The sequence below is a fragment of the Scyliorhinus torazame genome, chromosome 3, assembly GCF_047496885.1.
Source record: "Scyliorhinus torazame isolate Kashiwa2021f chromosome 3, sScyTor2.1, whole genome shotgun sequence".
In the NCBI taxonomy this organism is placed as follows: domain Eukaryota; kingdom Metazoa; phylum Chordata; class Chondrichthyes; order Carcharhiniformes; family Scyliorhinidae; genus Scyliorhinus; species Scyliorhinus torazame.
In genome coordinates this window covers 352494390-352516648 of record NC_092709.1, presented here as the reverse complement: position 1 = coordinate 352516648, position 22259 = coordinate 352494390, and the positions used below count along the sequence as shown (strand labels likewise).

Sequence of the window (22259 nt, the reverse complement as noted above, 5' to 3'; positions counted from 1 at the left end):
TCCTGCCGCAGGCATAACACACAGCTTCCCTAAACCTGCCCTTCTTCCGGGACTGGGCTCCCCACGTCGATAGCATTCTTCACCGTTCTCACTCTGTAGACTGAATCTCCGATACCTCCGCAGTCTCTCTGGTTCTGTACTTCTTTGTTTGTTGAATTCTGCGTCCACATCCCTAGCACGACTGCCGTGAGCAGTTCCTCTCCAAACTTGGTGGGCCCTGCCGCTTTGCACACCTTAAAGTTCCATCACACCCCTTTCCGGAACTTTCCAAAGCACAGGCAATTTCAAACCCGTTTTTAAGGGTTATTTCTTTCTGCCGACAGTTTCTTCTGTATAGCAGAATTATTCGCCCCACACACTAGTCGGTCTCTCAGCAACTCACTTAGGCACATCGGAACAGGAGTGGGCCCTTGCCGCCATTTAATGAGATCATGGCTAATCTGTGACCTAACTCCAGGGAAGGAAATCTGCCGTCCTTACCTGGTCTGGCCTACATGTAACTCCAGACCCACAGCAATGTGGTTGACTCTAAAACACTCTCTGAAATGGCCCAGCGAGATACTCAGTTGTATTCAACCACTACGAAAACACAAAAAAGGAATGAAACCGGACGGACCACCCGGCTCCGACCCAGGCATAGGAAACGTCAAACCCAGCCCTGTCGACCCTGCAAAGTCATCCTCACTAACATCTGGGGGCTTGTGCCAAAGCTGGGAGAGCTGCTCACAGATTAGTCAACAACAGCCTGATATAGTCACACTCACAGAATCATAGCTTACAGACAACATCCCAGACACCACTATCACCATTCCTGGGTATGTCCTGTCTCACCGGCAGGACAGACCCAGCAGAGGGGCCGGCACAGTGGTACACAGTCGGGAGGGAGTTGCCCTGGGAGTCCTCAACATCGACACTGGACCTCAAGAAATCTCACGGCTTCAGGTTAAACATGGACAAGGAAACCTCCTGCTGATTACCATGAACCATTCACATGATGAATCAGTGCATCAATCCATGTTGAACACCCTTTGTAATCATATAATCATAGAATTTACAGTGCAGAAGGAGGCCACTCGGCCCATCGAGTCTGCACCGGCCCTTGGAAAGAGCACCCCACTTAAACCCACGCCTCCACCCCATCCCCGTAACCCAGTCTAACCATTTTGGACACTAAGGGCAAATTATCACGGCCAATCCACATCTTTGGACTGTGGGAGGAAACCGGAGCACCCGGAGGAAACCCACGCAGACACGGGGAGAACGTGCAGACTCCGCACAGACAGTGACCCAAGCCGGGAATCGAACCTGGGACCCTGGAGCTGTGAGCAACTGTGCTAGCCACTGTGCTACCGTGCTGTCCTGAAGGAAGCACTGAGGGTGGCAAGGGCACAGAATATACTCTGGGTGGGGACTTCAATGTCCATCACCAAGACTGGCTCGGTAACACCACCACAGACCCAGCTGGCCGGGTCCTAAAGGACAGAGCTGCTAGACTGGGACTGCAGCAGGTGGTGAGGAACCAACAAGAGGGAAAACATACTTGACCTCATCCTCACCAATCTGCCTGCTGCGGACACATCTGTCCCTGACAGTAGCGGTAGAAATGGCCACCGCACTGTCCTTGTGAAGACAACGCCTTGCCTTCACATTGAGGAGATCCTCTCTCGTGTTTTCATAGAATTTACAGTGCAGAAGGAGGCCATTCGGCCCATTGAGTCTGCACCGGCTCTTGGAAAGAGCACCCTACTTAAGCTCACGCCTCCACCCTATACCCATAACCCAGTAACCCCACCTAACCTTTTTGGACACTGAGGGGCAATTTAGCACGGCCAATCCACCTAACCTGCACGTCTTTGGACTGTGGGAGGAAACCGGAGCACCCGGAGGAAACCCACGCAGACATGGGGAGAACGTGCAGACTCCGCACAGACAGTGACCCAAACCGGGGATCGAACCTGGGACCATGGCGCTGTGAAGCAACAGTGCTAGCCACGTGTGCTACCCTGCTGCCCACGTGTTGGGATAGATGGGATAGACTTCGAACAGATCTAGCAACCAAGACGGGGCATCCACGAGCCACTGTGGGACATCAGCAGCAGCAGAATTGTGTTCAACCCCAATCTGTAACCTCCTGGCCCGGCATATCCCCCACTCCACCATTACCGCCCAGCCAGGGGATCAACCCCGGTTCAATGAAGAGTGCAGGAGAGCGTGCCAGGAGCAACATCAGGCAGACCGAACAATGAGGTGTCGCCCTGGTGAAGCTACAACACAGGACCACTTGTGTGACAAACGCAGAAGCAGCAAGTACCAGACAGAGCTAAGGGATTCCACAACAAACGCACCAGATCTAAGCTCTGCGCCCTGCCACATCCAGGTGTGAATGGTGGTGGACAATTAAACAACTCACTGGAGGAGGAGGCTCCACAAATATCCCCATCCACAATGATGGAGGAGCCCAGCACATCTGTGCAAAAGTCAAGGTTGAGGCATTCGCAACAATCTTCAGCCAGAAGTGCCGAGTGGATGATCCATCTCGGTCTCCGGAGGTCCCAGCATCACAGATGTCCGTCTTCAGCCAAGGCGATTCACCCCACGTGATATCAGGAAACAGCTGAAGGCACTGGACACTGCAAAGGCTCTGGGCCCTGACAATATCCCGGCAATAGTGCTGAAGGCTTGTGCTCCAGAACTGAGCGTACACCTAGCCAAGCTGTTCCAGTACAGCTGCAACACTGGCATCAATTACCGCCCGATCAGTCCACTCTCCATCATCAGCAAAGTGATGGAAGGAGTCATCAACAGTGCGAACAAGCAGCACTTACTCAGCAATAACCTGCTCACGGACGCTCAGTTTGGGTTCCACCAGGGTCACTGTAAAAAGCCCGTAGTCTCCACACTCCGGCGCCTGTTCGGGTACACAGAGGGGGAATTCAGAATGTCCAATTCACCCAACAAGCAAATCTTACAGGACTTGTGGGAGGAAACCGGAGCACCCGGAGGAAACCCACGCAGACACGGGGAGAACGTGCAGACTCCGCACAGACAGTGACCCAAGCCGGGAATCGAACCTGGGACCCTGGAGCTGTGAAGCAACAGTGCTAACCACTGTGCTACCATTCTATATCTAACCGCGTGCTGCACCTGGGAGTGTTTGGTGGGGACAGTGTAGAGGGAGTTTTACTCTGTATCTAACCCCGTGCTGTATCTGTCCTCGGAGTGTTTGATGGGGACAGTGTAGAGGGAGCTTTACTCTGTATCTAATCCCGTGCTGTACCTGTCCTGAGATTGTTTGATGGGGACAGTGTAGAGGGAGCTTTACTCTGTATCTAACGCTGTGCTGTACCTGTCCCGGGAGTGTTTGATGGGGCAGTGTAGAGGGAGCTTTACTCTGTATCCAACCCCGTGCTGTACCTGTGCTGGGAGTGTTTGATGGGGACAGTGTAGAGGGAGCTTTACTCTGTATCTAACCCCGTGCTGTACCTGTCCTGGGAGTGTTTGATTGGGACAGTGTAGAGGGAGCTTTACTCTGTATCTAACCCCGTGCTGTACCTGTCCTGGGAGTGTTTGATGGGGCAGTGTAGAGGGAGCTTTACTCTGTATCTAACCCCGTGCTGTACCTGTCCTGGGAGTGTTTGATGGTGACAGTGTAGAGGGAGTTTTACTCTGTATCTAACCCCGTGCTGTACCTGTCCTGGGAGTGTTTGATGGGGACAGTGCAGAGGGAGCTTTACTCTGTATCTAACGCCGTGCTGTACCTCTCCTGGGAGTGTTTGATGGGGACAGTGTAGAGGGAGTTTTACTCTGTATCTAACCACGTGCTGTACCTGTCCTGGGAGTGTTTGATGGGGACAGTGTAGAGGGAGTTTTACTCTGTATCTAACCACGTGCTGTACCTGTCCTGGGAGTGTTTGATGGGGACAGTGTAGAGGGAGCTTTACTCTGTATCTAACCCCGTGCTGTACCTGTCCTGGGAGTGTTTGATGGGGACAGTGTAGAGGGAGTTTTACTCTGTATCTAACCCCGTGCTGTACCTGTCCTGCGAGTGTTTGATGGGGACAGTGTAGAGGGAGCTACACTCTGTATCTAACCCCGTGCTGTTCCTGTCCGGGGAGTGTTTGATGGGACAGTGCAGAGGGAGCTTTACCCTGTATCTAACCCCGTGCTGTACCTGTCCTGGGAGTGTTTGATGGGACTGTGTAGAGGGAGCTTTACTCTGTATCTACCCCGTGCTGTACCTGTCCTGGGAGTGTTTGATGGGGACAATGTAGAGGGAGCTTTACTCTGTATCTAACCCTGTGCTGTACCTGTCCTGGGAGTGTTTGATGGAGACAGTGCAGAGGGAGCTTTACACTGTATCTAACCCCATGTTGTACCTGACCTGGGAGTGTTTGATGGGGACAGTGTAGAGGGAGCTTTAGTCTGTATCTAACCCCGTGCTGTACCTGTCCTGGGAGTGTTTGACGGGACAGTTCAGGTACACTGAGGAGAACTCAGAATGTCCAATTCACCCAAAAGCCCGTCCTTCGGTACTTTTGCATCGATTCTTGGGCCCGGCGCTCAGGCTCCGGTCCTCCATGATTCTCCGGTCCCCGCGGCCGGGAATCGCCTGGGCGTGGATCACCTGTGGTCTCTCCCAATGTGGCCATGACGTGGTTGACCTTGTGGTGAGCCAAGGAGGTGACCCCCCAAGGAGTTACCTCCCTGCCCACCATGAGCTCCAGCATGCCAGGGCCACGCTGGTAGAGACCATCCGAGCTCCACCGAGGGCCACCCTCTCCTCACAATGCACTGCCTGCTCACCCCCCCTGCCATCTACCAGACCCACCCCGCAGACTACCGGACCCTTGTAATAGGGGAAACCACCCTCAGGGAACCCTGTAGTTAGGGGATATCCCAGGGACCCCCTGCCTGAAGGAACTCCCCCTCAGACTCCCCTCCACACAGACCCCCCCCCCCCCAGAAAAGAGACCCCATCTGCAAGCTTGAATCCAGACAGGGGCAGGGAGGAGAATTACAACTGTGACCTGTGTCTGGTTCCCACAGGTCCATTAGCTGCAAACCATTCATAGCTTTCTAGTAGTGGTCTGTGATTGAGCTTCTACAAACCACCTGTAGCTTTGATTCATTCATCTCCCTTCCCAGTTCAGTAGCTTAAGTGGTCAAACCCCAATGTTTATAAACATTGACCACATCAAAGAGAGATAAGTGCATTCTAAGCACTAAGTGCATTCCAATCACTCAAGAATATGAGTGCGCCCTACATCTATTACAGGGGTTCCTTGGGGGGGCCTTCTGTAAGGGGGTCCCTGGGGGGTCTCCCTATTGGCTGAAAAGTGCTTTAATCGCATCTGCTTGTGTTATGAAATGCTAGTCTATTTTAAGACAGAAAGACAAAATTAAAGAATATTTCTTCAACCCATAAAACCACAGTATTGCATTCCTGTGTTATAATTGTGAAAGTAGTATATTTTGAGACTGTATCTTCAAATTTAGGGTAAGTGAAGGGTGCAATGTGACTTGTTCTGAAGTTTGATTGTTAGAGATCAAAAAAGGGCTTAGATTGTAATGCTGAGGACCAAGGCTAAGGACCTGCAAAATGGGAGTAGAATGGACGGTACAGGCACAGTGGACTAAATGGCTTCTTTCTATGCTGTAAAGCTCTATGGCTCAATGAAAGATATTTACATTTGGGCACAATAGCAGTGATCTCTGAATTTACCATGAGTAGACTTTGAGTTGGCACGATAGCACAGCGGATAGCATTGTTGCTTCACAGCTCCGGGGTCCTAGGTTCGATTCCCGGCTTGGGTCACTGTCTGTGCGGAGTCTGCACGTCCTCCCCGTATCTGCGTGGGTTTCCTCCGGGTGCTCCGGTTTCCTCCCACAGTCCAAAGATGTGCAGGTTAGGTGGATTGGTCATGCTAAATTGCCCCTATTGTCCAAAAAAGGTCAGGTGGGGTTACGGGGATAGGATGGAGATGTGGGCATAGGTAGGGTGCTCTTTCCAATGGCCAGTATGGACTCCATGGGCCGAATGGTCTCCTTCTGCACTATAAATTCTGTGATTCTATGAGTCTCCCAAAGTCCCAGAAAGACATTGTTGGCATCAGGTTGTAAATAATTAAGTTGTAAAGTGTCTGTTTATTTCTAGGGTGAGAGTCAGTTGGGATCAAAGATAACTGATTAGCATTTATACCTGTATTCAATGTTAATGTATTTCATGTCACCACAAAGCCTGTGTGGAATATAAGGAAAGTAGGAAGGAACTTAAGCAAGGAGTCAGGAGGGCGAGAAGGAGTCACAGAAAGTCATTGGCAAATAGGGTTAAGGAAAATCCCAAGGCTTTCTACACGTACATAAAAAGCAAGAGGGTAGCCAGGGAAAGGGTTGGCCCACTGAAGGATAGGCAAGGGAATCTATGTGTGGAGCCAGAGGAAATGGGCGAGGTACTAAATGAATACTTTGCATCAGTATTCACCAAAGAGCTGGGGCGGGATTCTCCACTCCCGCGCCGAAGTGGCCGCGCCGTCGTGAACGCCGTCGAGGGTCACGACAGCGCGAAACGGCACCGATCCCGACCGATTCAGGCCCTGACAATGGGCTAGGATCGGGGCCGCGTCATCTACACGCACCAGGCCTTGTCGCCCGCGTAAAGGCGGCGCCGCATAGATGACGCGGCCGGCGCCGCATTACTGGCGTCATCCGCGCATGCGTGGTTGCCGTCGTCTCTAAGTCCGCCCCGCAAGAAGATGGCAGACGGATCTTGCGGGGCCGCGGAAGAAAGGAGGTCCTCCTTCAGACAGGACGGCCCGACGATCGGTGGGCACCGATCGCGGGCCACCCCACATTTCAAGTACCCCCCGGTGCAGGATCCCCCCTCGCCCCCCCCGCAGACCGCCCCCCCCCCCCCCCCCCCCCCCCCCCCCCAGCATTCACGCACCGTTCACGACGGCAGCGACCAGGTGGGGAAGGTTGTCTATATGGACTTCAGTAAGGCCTTTGACAAGATCCCTCATGGTCGACTGGTACAAAAGGTGAAGTCACATGCGATCAGGGATGTGCTGGCAAGGTGGATACAGAACTGGATAGGTCATAGAAGGCAGAGAGTAGCAATGGAAGGATGCTTTTCTAATTGGAGGGCTGTGACTAGTGGTGTTCCGCAGGGATCAGTGCTGGGACCTTGGCTGTTCGTAGTATATATAAACAATTTGGAGGAAAATGTAACTGGTCTGATTAGTAAGTTTGCAGACGACACAAAGGCTGGTGGAATTGCGGATAGCGATGAGGACTGTCTGAGGATACAGCAGGATTTAGATCGTTAGGAGACCTGGGCGGAGAGATGGCAGATGGAGTTTAATCCGGACAAATGTGAGGTAATGCAGTTTGGAAGGTCTAATGCAGGTAGGGAATATACAGTGAATGGTAGAACCCTCAAGAGTACTGACAGTCAGAGAGATCTAGGAGTCCAGGTCCACGGGTCACTGAAAGGAGCAACACAGGTGGAGAAGGTAGTCAAGAAGGCATACGGCATGCTTGCCTTCATTGGCCGGGGCATTGAGTATAAGAATTGGCAAGTCATGTTGCAGCTGTATAGAACCTTAGTTAGGCCACACTTGGAGTATAGTGTTCAATTCTGGTCGCCACACTGCCAGAAGGATGTGGAGGCTTTAGAGAGGGTGCAGAAGAGATTTACCAGGATGTTGCCTGGTATGGAGGGCATTTGCTATGAGGAGCGGTTGAATAAACTTGGTTTGTTCTCACTGGAACGACGGAGGTTGAGGGGCGACCTGATAGAGGTCTACAAAATTATGAGGGGCATAGACAGAGTGGATAGTCAGAGGCTTTTCCCCAGGGTAGAGGGGTCAATTACTAGGGGGCATAGGTTTAAGGTGAGAGGGGCAAGGTTTAGAGTAGATGTACGAGGCAAGTCTTTTACGCAGAGGGTAGTGGGTGCCTGGAACCCGCTACCGGAGGAGGTGGTGGAAGCAGGGACGAGAGTGACATTTAAGGGGCATCTTGACAAATACATGAATAGGATGGGAATAGAGGGATACGGACCCAGGAAGTGTAGAAGATTGTAGTTTAGACGGGCAGCATGGTCGGCACGGGCTTGGAGGGCCGAAGGGCCTGTTCCTGTGCTGTACTTTTCTTTGTTCTTTGTTCTATGGGGAAGAGGGCAGAGGAAGCCATTTTTGAGATCAGATTACAAATCAGAGACTATCACAGACGGACAGCAGTTGGATTGATGGGTTGGCAGCTATCGGAGAGGCAGATCGAAGGAGGTAGAAGCAGCCAGTCCTGCGCTTGAAGCAGAGAAAATGTGGACTCTATTGTTCAGCACGCAGAGCACGTAGGCACCCAGATTGAAGAGACCACGTTCATGAGGATTTAAAGGCAGCTGGAATATTCACCTAGCTTGGGCTCGAGGAAAGGATTCTCCAGTGCACCCTCACAATGAAAGTCAGTTCCAGGAACAGAAAGTACCCGGCTGGGAAAGTGAAAAAGAAGTGAGCCATTGAAAGCTGAGAATAATTTGGATTGGTTCCTGAAGGATAAGTTGTCCACTTAAGGGACTGTAGAATTATAGGTATTATGGTACCTGATAGGCTAAAGCACCATTGGTGGAAACTGTATGCTTTCTATTGGTTAGAATGTATGGTAGCTCCGCCCTATTGGGCGGGGTATAAGAGCCCGTGCCGCCCCAGCAGCCTTCAGTCTGTACCTGAGCTGCTGGGGGAAACATCTAGCTTATTAAAGCTTTCAGTTGGACTACAGCCTCGCTTTAGTGGTCATTGATCGTGCATCAATTTAATAAGCTAGTTTTTTTTAAGAAGAAAAGATGGAGCTCCGAATCAAGCCGTAGTGTCTGCAACGCGGCGAACTCAGCGGCAATCTTGAAGCACTGGCTGGCGTGCTTTAAAGGGTATCTCGGGACGGCCAAAAACACACCCACGGGGGAGCAGAAACTGTATGTCCTGCACTCAAGGGTGAGCCCGGAGATTTACACCCTCACCGAGGAAGCGGAAGACTTCGATGCAGCAATCGAGCTGCTAAAAGGACATTATATTCGCCCGGTAAACCAGGTCTACACCCGGCACCTGCTTGCAACAAGGCGACAAACCCCTGGGGAATCGCTGGAAGAATTCTACCGTGCACTCCTGGTGTTGGGGAGAAACTGCAGCTGCCCGCAAGTTTCGGCGAGCGAACACACTGAACTCTTAGTCCAGGACGTTTCGTGGCAGGTATGCTATCGTCACAAATCCGCCAGCGACTGTTAGAAAAAGACACTCTGGGTCTCAAGGAGGCATGGGCCATTGCAGACTGCCTGGACGTGGCCTCCAGGAATGCCCGCGCTTACGTTCCCGACCGCACGGCAGTCCCCTGGGCAGCGAGGAACCCCTCCGCAGCCGACCACAAGACATCCCCCTACAAGCCTGCGCTGCAAGGCAGCCTGGCAACCCCGAGGGGCCCCGCTGCTACTTTTGCGGGCAGGCCAAGCAGCCCCGCCAGCGCTGCCCGGCCGCGCATCCACCTGCAGGGGATGCGGCAAAAAGGGCCATTTCGTGGGGGTATGTCAGGCCCGTGCGGTTGCCGCGGTCTCCTGCGGCGAATGCGGACCGCAACCACAAACTTCTCCACGGGCCCCGTGCGGCCAGCGGTCGCCGCCATCTTCATATCCCAGGGCCACGTGCGGACCCCGGGCGCCGCCAGCTTGTTCCGCGGACGCCACGTTGGTGGGATGGGCGCCGCCATTTTGTGCAACCCCAGCCATGTGCAACCAATGGGAGCCGCCATCTTGGATGAACCCCCAGGACCCCAGCTCGGCCGACCACACACTGCCTGAACAGAATTCTCAACTGCTGCGATTGGCTTCGGTGACTCTGGATCAGCCTCAACGTCGAACACTCTCAACCACTACGACGACCGTATTCATCAACGGGCACGAGACGTCCTGCCTAATTGACCCTGGGAGCACAGAGAGCTTCATACACCCCCACACGGTAAGGCACTGTTCTCTCCTCATCCACCCCATTAATCAAAAAATCTCTCTGGCTTCCGGTTCCCACTCAGTGGAGATAAAGGGGTTTTGTGTAGCAAACCTCACAGTCCAGGGAAGGGAGTTTAACATTACCGGCTCTACGTCCTTCCCCACTTCTGTGCAGCCACACTCCTAGGTTTCGACTTCCAGTGTAACCTCCAAGGTCTAACCTTGAAATTCGGCGGCCCTATCCCCCCCTCACTGTCTGCAGCCTCGCGACCCTCAAGGTCGACCCGCCTTCCCTGTTTGCGAACCTCACCCCGGATTGCAAACCCGTCGCCACCAGGAGCAGACGCTACAGTGCCCAGGACCGGATCTTTATTAGGTCAGAGGTCCAAAGGCTACTGAGGGAAGGAGTCATTGAAGCCAGTAACAGCCCCTGGAGAGCTCAAGTAGTGGTGGTAAAGACCGAGGAGAAGCATAGGATGGTCATCGACTACGGTCAGACCATCAACAGGTTGACGCAGCTGGACGCGTACCCTCTCCCCCGCATATCCGACCTGGTAAACAAGATTGCGCATTATAAGGTCTTCTCCACGGTGGATCTCAAGACCGCCTACCACCAGCTCCCCATCCGCACTAGTGTCCGCAAACACACTGCCTTCGAGGCAGATGGGCGGTTCTATCACTTCTTAAGGGTTCCCTTCGGTGTCACCAACGGGGTCTCGGTCTTCCAGCACGAATTGGACCGAATGGTTGACGGGTACGGTTTACGGGCAACATTCCCGTATCTCGATAATGTCGCCATCTGCGGCCACGACCAGCAGGGCCACGACACCAACCTCCGAAAATTTCTCCAGACCGCTAAAATCCTTAACCTTACATACAACAAGGATAAATGCGTGTTTAGCACTGACCGTCTAGCCATCCTCGGCTACGTAGTGCGAAATGGAGTTATAGGCCCCGACCCTAAACGCATGCACCCCCTTATGGAGTTCCCCCTCCCTCACTGCTCCAAGGCCCTGAAGCGCTGCCTAGGGTTTTTTAGCTATTACACCCAGTAGGCCCCAACTATGCGGACAAGGCCCGTCCCCTGATCCAATCCACAGTTTTTCCCCTGTCGATAGAGGCCCGCCAGGACTTCAGCCGCATCAAAGCAGACATTGCAAAGGCCACGATGCGCGCCATCGACGAGTCCCTCCCCTTCCAGGTCGAGAGCGATGCGTCCGACGTAGCTCTGGCGGCGACCCTCAACCAAGCAGGCAGGCCCGTGGCCTTCTTCTTCCGTACCCTCCATGCTTCCGAAATCCGCCACTCCTCAGTCGAAAAGGAGGCCCAGGCCATAGTAGAAGCTGGGTGGCATTGGAGGCATTACCTGGCCGCCAGGAGATTCATTCTCCTCACTGTCCAACGGTCGGTCGCCTTCATGTTCGATAATGCACAGCGGGGCAAGATAAAAAAACGACAAGTTCTTGCGGTGGAGGATCGAACTGTCCACCTACAACTGCGAGATCTTGTATCGTCCCGGGAAGCTAAACGAGCCTCCCGACACTCTGTCCCGCGGCACATGTACCACCGCACAAGTGGACCGCCTGCGAGCCCTCCACGAGGACCTCTGCCACCCGGGGGTCACTCGCTTTTTCCATTTTGTCAAGACCCGCAACCTGCCCTACTCCATCGAGGAGGTCAGGACAACAACCAGGGATTGTCAAATCTGCGCGGAGTGCAAACCGCACTTCTACCGGCCAGAGAAAGCGCACCTGATAAAGACTTCCCGTCCCTCTGAGCGCCTCAGCATGGACTTCAAAGGCCCCCTCCCCTCCACCGACCGCAACAAGTACTTCCTGAACATGATTGACGAGTACTCCCGGTTCCCATTCGCCATCCCCTGCCCCGACATGACCGCCTCCACCGTCATCAAGGCCCTCCAGGGTATCTTTACACTGTTCGGGTTCCCCGCTTACATACACAGTGATAGGGGGTCCTCCATTATGAGCGACAAACTGCGTCAATTCCTGCTCAGCAAGGGCATCGCCTCGAGCAGGATGACCAGTTACAACCCCCGGGGTAACGGACAGGTCGAGAGGGAGAACGGAACGGTCTGGAAGACCGTCCTACTGGCCCTACATAGAACACAGACCATAGAACATAGAACATTACAGCGCAATCGATGTTGCTCCGACCTGTGAAACCACTCTAAAGCCCATCTACACTATTCCCTTATCGTCCATATGTCTATCCAATGACCATTTGAATGCCCTTAGTGTTGGCAAGTCCACTACTGTTGCAGGCAGGGCATTCCACGCCCTTACTACTCTCTGAGTAAAGAACCTACCTCTGACATCTGTCTTATATCTATCTCCCCTCAATTTAAAGCTATGTCTCCTCGTGCTAGACATCACCATCCGAGGAAGAAGGCTCTCACTGTCCATCTTATCCAATCCTCTGATCATCTTGTATGCCTCAATTAAGTCACCTCTTAACCTTCTTCTCTCTAACGAAAACAGCCTCAAGTCCCTCAGCCTTTCCTCATAAGATCTTCCCTCCATACCAGGCAACATTCTGGTAAATCTCCTCTGCACCCTTTCCAATGGTTCCACATTCTTCCTATAATGCGGCGACCAGAATTGAACGCAATACTCCAAATGCGGCCGCCCCAGAGTTTTGTACAGATGCAACATGACCTCATGGCTCCGAAACTCAATCCCTCTACCAATAAAAGCTAACACACCGTATGCCTTCTTAACCCTCTCAACCTGGGTGGCAACTTTCAGGGATCTATGTACATGGACACCGAGATCTCTCTGCTCATCCACACTACCAAGAATCTTACCATTAGCCCAGTACTCTGTCTTCCTGTTATTCTTTCCAAAATGAATCACCTCACATTTTTCTGCATTAAACTCCATTTTCCACCTCTCAGCCCAGCGCTGCAGCTTATCTATGTCCCTCTGTAACTTGTAACATTCTTCCGCACTGTCCACAACTCCACCGACTTTAGTGTCATCTGCAAATTTACTCACCCATCCTTCTACGCCCTCCTCCAGGTCATTTATAAAATGACAAACAGCAGTGGCCCCAAAACAGATCCTTGTGGTACACCACTAGTAACTGGACTCCAGTCTGAACATTTCCCATCAACCACCACCCTTTGTCTTCTTCCAGCTAGCCAATTTCTGATCCAAACTGCTAAATCACCCTGAAACCCATGCCTCCGTATTTTCTGCAGTAGCCTACCGTGGGGAACCTTATCAAACGCTTTACTGAAATCCATATACACCACATCAACTGATTTACCCTCATCCACCTGTTTGGTCACCTTCTCAAAGTACTCAATAAGGTTTGTGAGGCACGACCTACCCTTCACAAAACCGTGTTGACTATCCCTAATCAAATTATTCCTTTCCAGATGATTATACATCCTATCTCTTACAAACCTTTCCAAGACTTTGCCCACAACAGAAGTAAGGCTCACTGGTCTATAGTTACCAGGGTTGTCTCTACTCCCCTTCTTGAACAAGGGGACAACATTTGCTATCCTCCAGTCTTCTGGCACTATTCCTGTAGACAAAGATGACTTAAAGATCAAAGCCAAAGGCTCAGCAATCTCCTCCCTAACATCCCAGAGAATCCTAAGATAAATCCCATCCGGCCTAGGGGACGTATCTATTTTCACACTTTCCAGAATTGCTAACACCTCCTCCATATGAACCTCAAGCCCTTCTAGTCTAGTAGCCTGAATCTCAGTATTCTCCTTGACAACATTGTCTTTTTCCTGTGTGAATACTGACGAAAAATATTCATTTAGCACCTCTCCTATCTCCTCAGACTCCACGCACAACTTCTCACTACTGTCCTTGACTGGCCCTACTCTTACCCTCATCATTCTTTTATTCCTGGCATATCTGTAGAAAGCTTTAGGGTTATCCTTGATCCAACCTGCCAAAGACTTCTCATGTCCCCTCCTGGCTCTTGTTAGCTCTTTCTTTAGGTCCTTCCTAGTTAACTTGTAACTCTACGGTCCAGGAACCTCCCAGTCTCCCGCTGGCAAGAAGTCCTCCCGGATGCCCTCCACTCCATCCGGTCTCTACTTTGTACGACCACCAATCAGACACCTCACGAACGTCTCCTTGTCTTCCCTAGGAAGTCCTCCTCTGGGACCTCGCTCCCGACCTGGCTGGCAGCACCCGGACCTATCCTGCTCCGAAAACATGTGCGGGCTTAAAAGTCAGACCCGTTGGTCGAGAGGGTCCATCTGCTCCATGCTAACCCCCAGTACGCTTGCGTGGCGTACCCCGACGGCCGACAAGATACGGTCTCCATACGGGACCTGGCGCCCGCCGGAACCCCACGCACATTCCAGCCACCAGTCCCACCCTCCCTTCCACCGCAGCACCTTACAGGAGGATCGGTCCTTCCGCCGCCCCCGCCTAGGCCCCCCCACCCACCGATGCCCCCCCCCTCCCCGCAGGCGCTCCCTTCGCAGGTCAGCCGTTTTCCCCACCAACACCGTCTAGGGGTGCCGAAGCTGCCATGGAGATTGAAGCCACGCTCCCGGAGTCACAGATGCCCGAGCCTCCACCGGAGTCACCACCGAAGCTCCGACGATCACAGAGGACGACCAGGGCCCCCGATCGACTGATTGCTTCATTTTAACTGTAATCTGTAAATATAAACCATCAAATGTACACAGCTATCAGACTTGTAAATAGTTACTAAACACTGTGCTGAGGTACTACGGTACCTCCATAACTAATTATACCATGTTGCTATGTTTTGTAGTTTCAGGCCACCACCCCCGCCAGACTCTTTTTTTAACGGGGGTGAATGTGGTATTATAGGTATTACGGTACCTGATAGGCTAAAGCACCATTGGTGGAAACTGTATGCTTTCTATTGGTTATGAAGCTCCGCCCTGATAGGCGGGGTATAAGAACCCGTGCCGCCCCAGCAGCCTTCAGTCTGTACCTGAGCTGCTGGGGGAAACATCTAGCTTATTAAAGCCTTCAGTTGGACTACACCCTCGCTTTAGTGGTCATTGATCGTGCATCAATTTAATAAGCTAGTTTTTTTAAGAAGAAAGGATGGAGCTCCGAATCAAGCCGGAGTGTTTGCAACTCAGCCCCCACGCGGCGAACTCAGCGGCAATCTTCAAGCACTGGCTGGCGTGCTTTAAAGGGTATCTCGGGACGGCCAAAAACACACCCACAGGGGGAGCAGAAACTGCAAGTCCTGCACTCAAGGGTGAGCCCGGAGATTTACACCCTCATCGAGGAAGCAGAAGACTTCGATGCAGCAATAGAGCTGCTAAAAGGACATTATATTCGCCTGGTAAACCAAGTCTACGCCCGGCACCTGCTTGCAACAAGGCGACTAACCCCGGGGGAATCGCTGGAAGAATTCTACCGTTCACTCCTGGTGTTGGGGAGAAACTGCAGCTGCCTGCAAGTTTCGGCGAGCGAACACACTGAACTCTTAGTCCAGGACGTTTTGTGGCAGGTATGCTATCGTCACAAATCCGGCAGCGACTGTTAGAAAAAGACACTCTGGGTCCCAAGGAGGCACGGGCCCTTGCAGACTCCCTGGATGTGGCCTCCAGGAATGCCCGCGCTTATGTTCCCGACCGCACGGCAGCCCCCTGGGCAGCGTGGAACCCCTCTGCGGCTGACCCAGAGACTTCCCCCATCCCCCCACAGACCTGGCAACCCCGGGGGGGCCCCGCTGCTACTTTTGCGGGCAGGCCAAGCACCCCCGCCAGTGCTGCCCGGCCCGCGCATCCACCTGCAAGGGATGCGGCAAAAAGGGCCATTTCGTGGGGGTATGTCAGGCCCGAGCGGTTGCCGCGGTCTCGCGCGGCGAATGCGGACCGCAACCACAAACTTCTCCACGGTCCCTGTGCGGCCAGCGGTCGCCGCCATCTTCCTATTCCAGGGCCACATGTGGCCCCTGGGTGCCCCCATCTTGTCCCACAGACATGTGCGAGCAATGGGAGCCGCCATCTTGAATGAACCCCCAGGACCCCAGCTCGGCTGACCACGCACTGCCCGAAGAGAACTCTCAACTGCTGCCGCGATTAGCCTCGGTGACTCTGGATCAGTCCCGGCCTCGAACACTCTCAACTGCTACAACGACTGTATTCATCAACGGGCACGAGACTTCCTGCCTAATCGCCTCTGGGAGCACGGAGAGCTTCATACACCCCGACACGGTAAGGCGCTGTTCTCTCCTCATCCACCCTGTCAACCAAAAAATCTCCCTGGCCTCCGGTTCACACGCAGTGGAGATAAAGGGGTTTTGTGTAGCAAACCTCACAGTCCAGGGAAGGGAGTTCAAGAATTTCCGTCTCTGCGTCCTTCCCCACCTCTGCGCGGCTACACTCCTGGGTTTAGACTTCCAGTGCAACCTTCAAATTCTAACCTTCAAATTCGGCGGCCCTGTACCCCCCCTTACTGTCTGCGGCCTCGCGACCCTTAAGATCGACTCGCCTTCCCTGTTTGCGAACCTCACCCGGATTGCAAACCCGTCGCCACCAGGAGCAGACGCTACAGTGCCCAGGACCGGATCTTTATTAGGTCAGAGGTCCAAATGCTACTACGGGAAGGGGTCTTTGAAGCCAGTAACAGCCCCTGGAGAGCTCAAGTAGTGGTGGTAAAGACCGGGGAGAAGCATAGGATGGTCATCGACTACAGTCAGATCATCAACAGGTTTACGCGGCTGGACGCGTATCCTCTCCCCCGCATATCCGACCTAGTAAACAGGATCGCGCATTACAAGGTCTTCTCCACGGGGGATCTCAAGTCCGCCTACCACCAGCTCCCCATCTGCACTAGTGACCGCAAATACACTGCCTTCGAGGCAGACGGGCGGCTCTATCACTTCTTAAGGGTTCCCTTCGGTGTCACCAACGGGGTCTCGGTCTTCCAGCGCGAGATGGACCGAAGGGTTGATGGGTACGGTTTACGGGCAACATTCCCGTATCTCGATAATGTCACCATCTGCGGCCACGACCAGCAGGATCACGACACCAACCTCCGAAAATTCCTCCAGACCGCAAAAACCCTTAACCTTACATACAACAGGGATAAATGCGTGTTTAGCACCGACCGTCTAGCCATCCTCGGCTACGTAGTGCGAAATGGAGTTAGAGGCCCCGACCCTGAACGCATGCGCCCCTTATGGAGTTCCCCCTCCCTCACTGCTCCAAGGCCCTGAAGCGCTGCCTAGGGTTTTTCAGTTACTACGCCCAGTGGGTCCCCAATTATGCAGACAAGGCACATCCCCGATCCAATCCACAGCTTTTCCGCTGTCGATAGAGGCCCACCAGGCCTTCAGCCGCATCAAAGCAGACATTGCAAAGGCCATGATGCACACCATCGATGAGTCCCTCCCCTTCCAGGTCGAGAGCGATGCGTCCGACGTAGCTCTGGCGGCCACCCTCAACCAAGCGGGCAGACCAGTGGCCTTCTTCTCGCGTATCCTCCATGCTTCCGAAATCCGCCACTCCTCAGTCGAAAAGGAGGCTCAGGCCATAGTAGAAGCTGGGCGGCATTGGAGGCATTACCTGGCCGCCAGGAGATTCGCTCTCCTCACTGTCCAATGGTCGGTTGCTTTCATGTTTGATAATGCGCAGCGGGGCAAGATAAAAAACAAGATCTTGCGGTGGAGGATCGAACTCTCCACCTACAACTACAAGATCTTGTATCGTCCCGGGAAGCTAAACGAGCCTCCTGATGCCCTGTCCCGCGGCACATGTGCCACCGCACAAGTGGACCGTCTCCGATACCTCCACGAGGACCTCTGCCACCCGGGGGTCACTCGCTTTTTCCATTTTGCCAAGACCCGCAAACTGCCTCACTCCATCGAGGAGGTCAGGACAGGCACCAGGGACTGCCAAATCTGTGCCGAGTGCAAACCACACTTCTACCGGCCAGAGAGGGCGCACCTGATAAAGACTTCCCGTCCCTTTGAACGCCTCAGCATGGAATTCAAAGGCCCCCTCCCCTCCACCGACTGCAACACGTACTTCCTGAACGTGATTGACGAGTACTCCCGGTTCCCATTCGCCATCCCCTGCCCCGACATGACCACAACCACCGTCATCAAGGCCCTCCATAGCATCTTTGCACTGTTCGGTTTCCCGGCTTACATACATAGTGATAGGGGGTCCTCCTTTATGAGCGACGAACTGCGTCAATTCCTGCTCAGCAAGGGCATTACCTCGAGCAGGTCAACCAGTTACAACCCCCGGGATAACGGACAGGTAGAGAGGGAGAACGGAACGATCTGGAAGACCGTCCTCCTGGCCCTACGGTCCAGGAATCTCCCAGTCTCCTGCTGGCAGGAAGTCCTCCCGGATGCTCTCCACTCCATCCGGTCACTGCTGTGTACCACCACCAACCAGATACCTCACGAACGTCTCCTTGTCTTCCCCAGGAAGTCCTCCTATGGGACCTCGCTCCCGACCTGTGGCAGCACCCAGACCCAGCCTGCTCCGAAAACACGTGCGGGCGCACAAGTCGGACCCGTTGGTCAAGAGGGTCCATCTGCTCCATGCTAACCCCCAGTATGCTTACGTGGCTTTCCCATACGGCCGACAAGATACGGTCCTCCTACGGGACCTGGCGCCCGCCGGAACCCCACTCACAACCCAACCACCAGTCCCACCCTCCCTCCCACCAGTGCACCTTACAGGAGGATCGGTCCTTCCGCCGGCCCTGTCTAGGCCCCCCACCCACCGACGCACCCCGTAGACGCTCCCTTCCCAGGTCACCGTCTTCCCCACCAGCGCCGTCTTGGGGTGCCGAAGCTGCCATGGAGATCGAAGCCACGCTCCCGGAGTCACAGATGCTCGAGCCTCCACCGGATCACCACCGAAGATCCGACGATCACAGAGGACGACCAGGGCACCCGATCGACTGATTGCTTCATTTTAAACTGTAAACTGTGAATTTAAATCACCAATTGTAAATAGCTATCAGAATTGTAAATAGTTAGAAAATGCTGTACGGAGGTATTACGGTACCTCCATATCTAATTCTACCACACTGCCATGTTTGTAGTATCAGGCCACCACCCCTGCCGGACTTTTTTTTAACAAGGGGTGAATGTGGTATTAGGGGTATTACGGTACCTGATAGGCTGGAGCACCATTGGTGGAAACTGTCTGCTTCCTATTGGTTAGGATGTACGGTAGCTCTGCCCTGCTGGGCGGGGTATAAGAGCCCGTGCCGCCCCAGCAGCCTTCATTCTGTACCTGAGCTGCTGGGGGAAACATCTAGCTTATTAAAGCCTTCAGTTGGACTAAAACCTCGCTTTAGTGGTCATTGATCGTGCATCACCTACAAAAATGACTGATTGTTTAGTCAATGCATTTTAGTCATTAGTTACAGTAAAAGGCTTGCTATATAGCTCTCTTATGCTTGCTGGAAGCTATATATGTATACACGCATGGATCTTTACTCAGCTAGCAAAGGGAATTTATCCAGGAATTATCCCTCTTTAATTAAATAAAAAGCATGGGGATAATTTTCTCGAGTGCATTCTCCATGAGAATGCCTCAACCAATCAGAGATGACTTTCCAACCAATCAGCGCACATTTCTTGTGCAGTCTAATCTGTTGCTCCCTTTGAACTTTGGCATTCTTGCATCTGTCTTGGTGAGTGCAAGATGAAAAGCTTCGGCAACATATCAGTTCTCTCAAAATTATCCATCTCCAGGGAGATTCTACTATCTGCATCTCTCTTCCTCCGTTGCTCCCTCTTTCCCAATGTTTTCTCTCTCCCTCACTCAGTTGCCCCCTCCCTCATTCTGTTGTTCCCCTCTTCGTTGCTCTCTCCTTCACTCTGTTCCCCTCTCCCTCACCCAGTTGCCCCCTCTCTCCCTCTGTTGCCCCCTCTCCTCCGTTTACATTGAGCCGATTTTAATTGTACTTGCCTTGCCGCGAGGCTGCCGATCCCTTTAAATGGCTATGGTGTCACCATGGAAACAGTAAATAGCAACAGTGGGAGACAGAAATCAGAACCGAGATCAGGAACACGAGAGAGGGAGGTACAGAGAGAGAATGATGGACAGAGGGAGATGGACAGAGAGAGAGAGAGAGATTGAAGAGAGAGATGGACTGAGAGATGGACAGAGAGAGAGGTGGACAGAGAGAGAGAGATGGACAGAGAGAGAGAGAGACTGACAGAGAGAGATGGACAGAGAGAGAGGTGAACAGAGAGAGATGGACAGAGAGAGAGGTGGACAGAGAGAGAGAGACGGACAGAGAGAGAGAGAGATGGACAGAGAGAGATGGACAGAGAGAGAGGTGAACAGAGAGAGAGAGGTGGACAGAGAGAGAGGTGAACAGAGAGAGAGAGAGAGATGGGCAGAGAGAGAGAGATGGACAGAGAGAGAGAGAGATGGACAGAGAGAGAGGTGAACAGAGAGAGACGGACAGAGAGAGAGATGGGCAGAGAGAGAGGTGAACAGAGAGAGAGGTGGACAGAGAGAGACGGACAGAGAGAGAGAGATGGACAGAGAGAGAGGTGAACAGAGAGAGAGGTGGACAGAGAGAGAGGTGAACAGAGAGAGATGGACAGAGAGAGAGAGAGGTGGGCAGAGAGAGAGACGGACAGAGATAGAGATGGACAGAGAGAGAGATGGACAGAGGTGAACAGAGAGAGAGGTGGACAGAGAGAGAGGTGAACAGAGAGAGAGAGAGATGGACAGAGAGAACGAGAAAGCGATTACAGTGAGAGATTACAGAGAAAACCACAAGGGGCACAGGCTGAACGACACAGAGACTGGCACAGTCAGAGAAAGATTTCAGTGCCAGGATTAAAATATTCAACCCCATTGGGACAAACACCGAGACCTCTCTTCCAGACTGAAATATGCAGAGGGAGAGAGATGGACGGAGAAGGAGAGATAGAGGGATTCAGGGATAGGGAGAGATACAGAGGCACACAAATGGAGAGTGGACAGGGAAGGAGGGAATAGGGAAGAGGGGTAGGGATAGAGAGGGAGAAGGTAGAGGCGGGGGATAGAGTTTGGGGAGAGAGAGAAAGAAAAATATCGAGGGGACTTGAAGGGAGGGAAATATACTGGGTGTCACATGAATGCCACAGTCTGAAGATCTGTCAGTGATTTATAGACTGGAAGGTCACTCAGAGATGTACAGACAGATCACTGAGATGTACAGACTGTGATCCGGATTCTGATGGTGTACAGTGTAAATGGGCTGCCAGTGAGTGTTGCTCACAGCTATATGACCTACCTGCCAACACTTTACAGAGCTCCACATCGCAGCCCGGAGCGCCAAGCCCCTGCCTGTTGAGTGAGCATTTCTGCTGGCTGTGCAGCTCCCTGTGTTAAAGCCATGTTGAGTCAATGTGGCGCTGTGCAGTCGGGGCGGGCAGTTTCTGCAGAACAGTTAAAGGCGCCGGGAAACAGGAGCGCCGGTTTGGCCGACAAGCATATGTTCACATCTTGTGTGGGTGTCAACATCAAAGGGAGTGGTGCAACAAAGAGATAAAGGTAACCCTCTGTTAACTGAGGCAGCACACCAGCCCAGGGCACAGCCTGTGGGGGGGGGGGGGGGGTGGGTCGTCCTGTGCTGTGTGGCAGTTCTGGCTTGTATTGTACCTGTCATTCTTTTATCATTTTACACGGTGTGTGTCTCTGGCATGGGTTCCCTAATTGCCTCTGGAGAAGGCGGCGGTGAGCTGCCTTCTTGAATATCAGAGGGGTCTTGGGATGCATGTCCGAAATCCTTAAGAAGTCCTACAACACCAGGTTGAAGTCCACCAGGATTGTTTCGAATCACGAGCTTTCGGAGCGCTGCTCCTTCCTCAGGTGAATCCTGGAGCGGCGCTCCGAAAGCTAGTGATTCGAAACAAACCTGTTGGACTTTAACCTGGTGTTGTAAGAGTTCGTACTGTGCTCACCCCAGTCCAACGCCGGCATCTCCACATCACAAAATCCTTAAGACAGCAGGACAGGTAGCTAAGGTGATTAAGAAGGCATATGTGACACCTTCCTTTATTTTTAATTTTTTAATTTTTAAAAATAAATTTGGAGTACCCAATTCATTTTTTTCCAATTAAGGGGCGATTTAGCGTGGCCAATCCGCCTACCCTGCACATCTTTGGGTTGTGGGGGTGAAACCCACGCAAACACGGGGAGAATGTGCAAACTCCACACGGACAGTGACCCGGGGCCAGGATCGAACCCGGGACCACGATGCCGTGAGGCAGCTGTGCTAACCACTGTGCTACCGTGTTGCCCCTGGCACCT

At 52.9% G+C, this 22259-nt stretch overlaps 1 protein-coding gene across 1 annotated transcript in view; it reads right to left on the bottom strand.

Moving 5' to 3' along the window:
• Window positions 1–21404, bottom strand: part of LOC140409339 (ankyrin repeat domain-containing protein 53-like) — a 116325-nt gene extending 94921 nt beyond the window's left edge. The window contains exon 1 of the mRNA XM_072497753.1: window positions 21241–21404. The gene's annotated coding sequence lies outside the window, so the exon portion shown is untranslated. The remainder of the gene's footprint in view (window positions 1–21240) is intronic.
• Window positions 21405–22259: the final 855 nt, after the last annotated feature.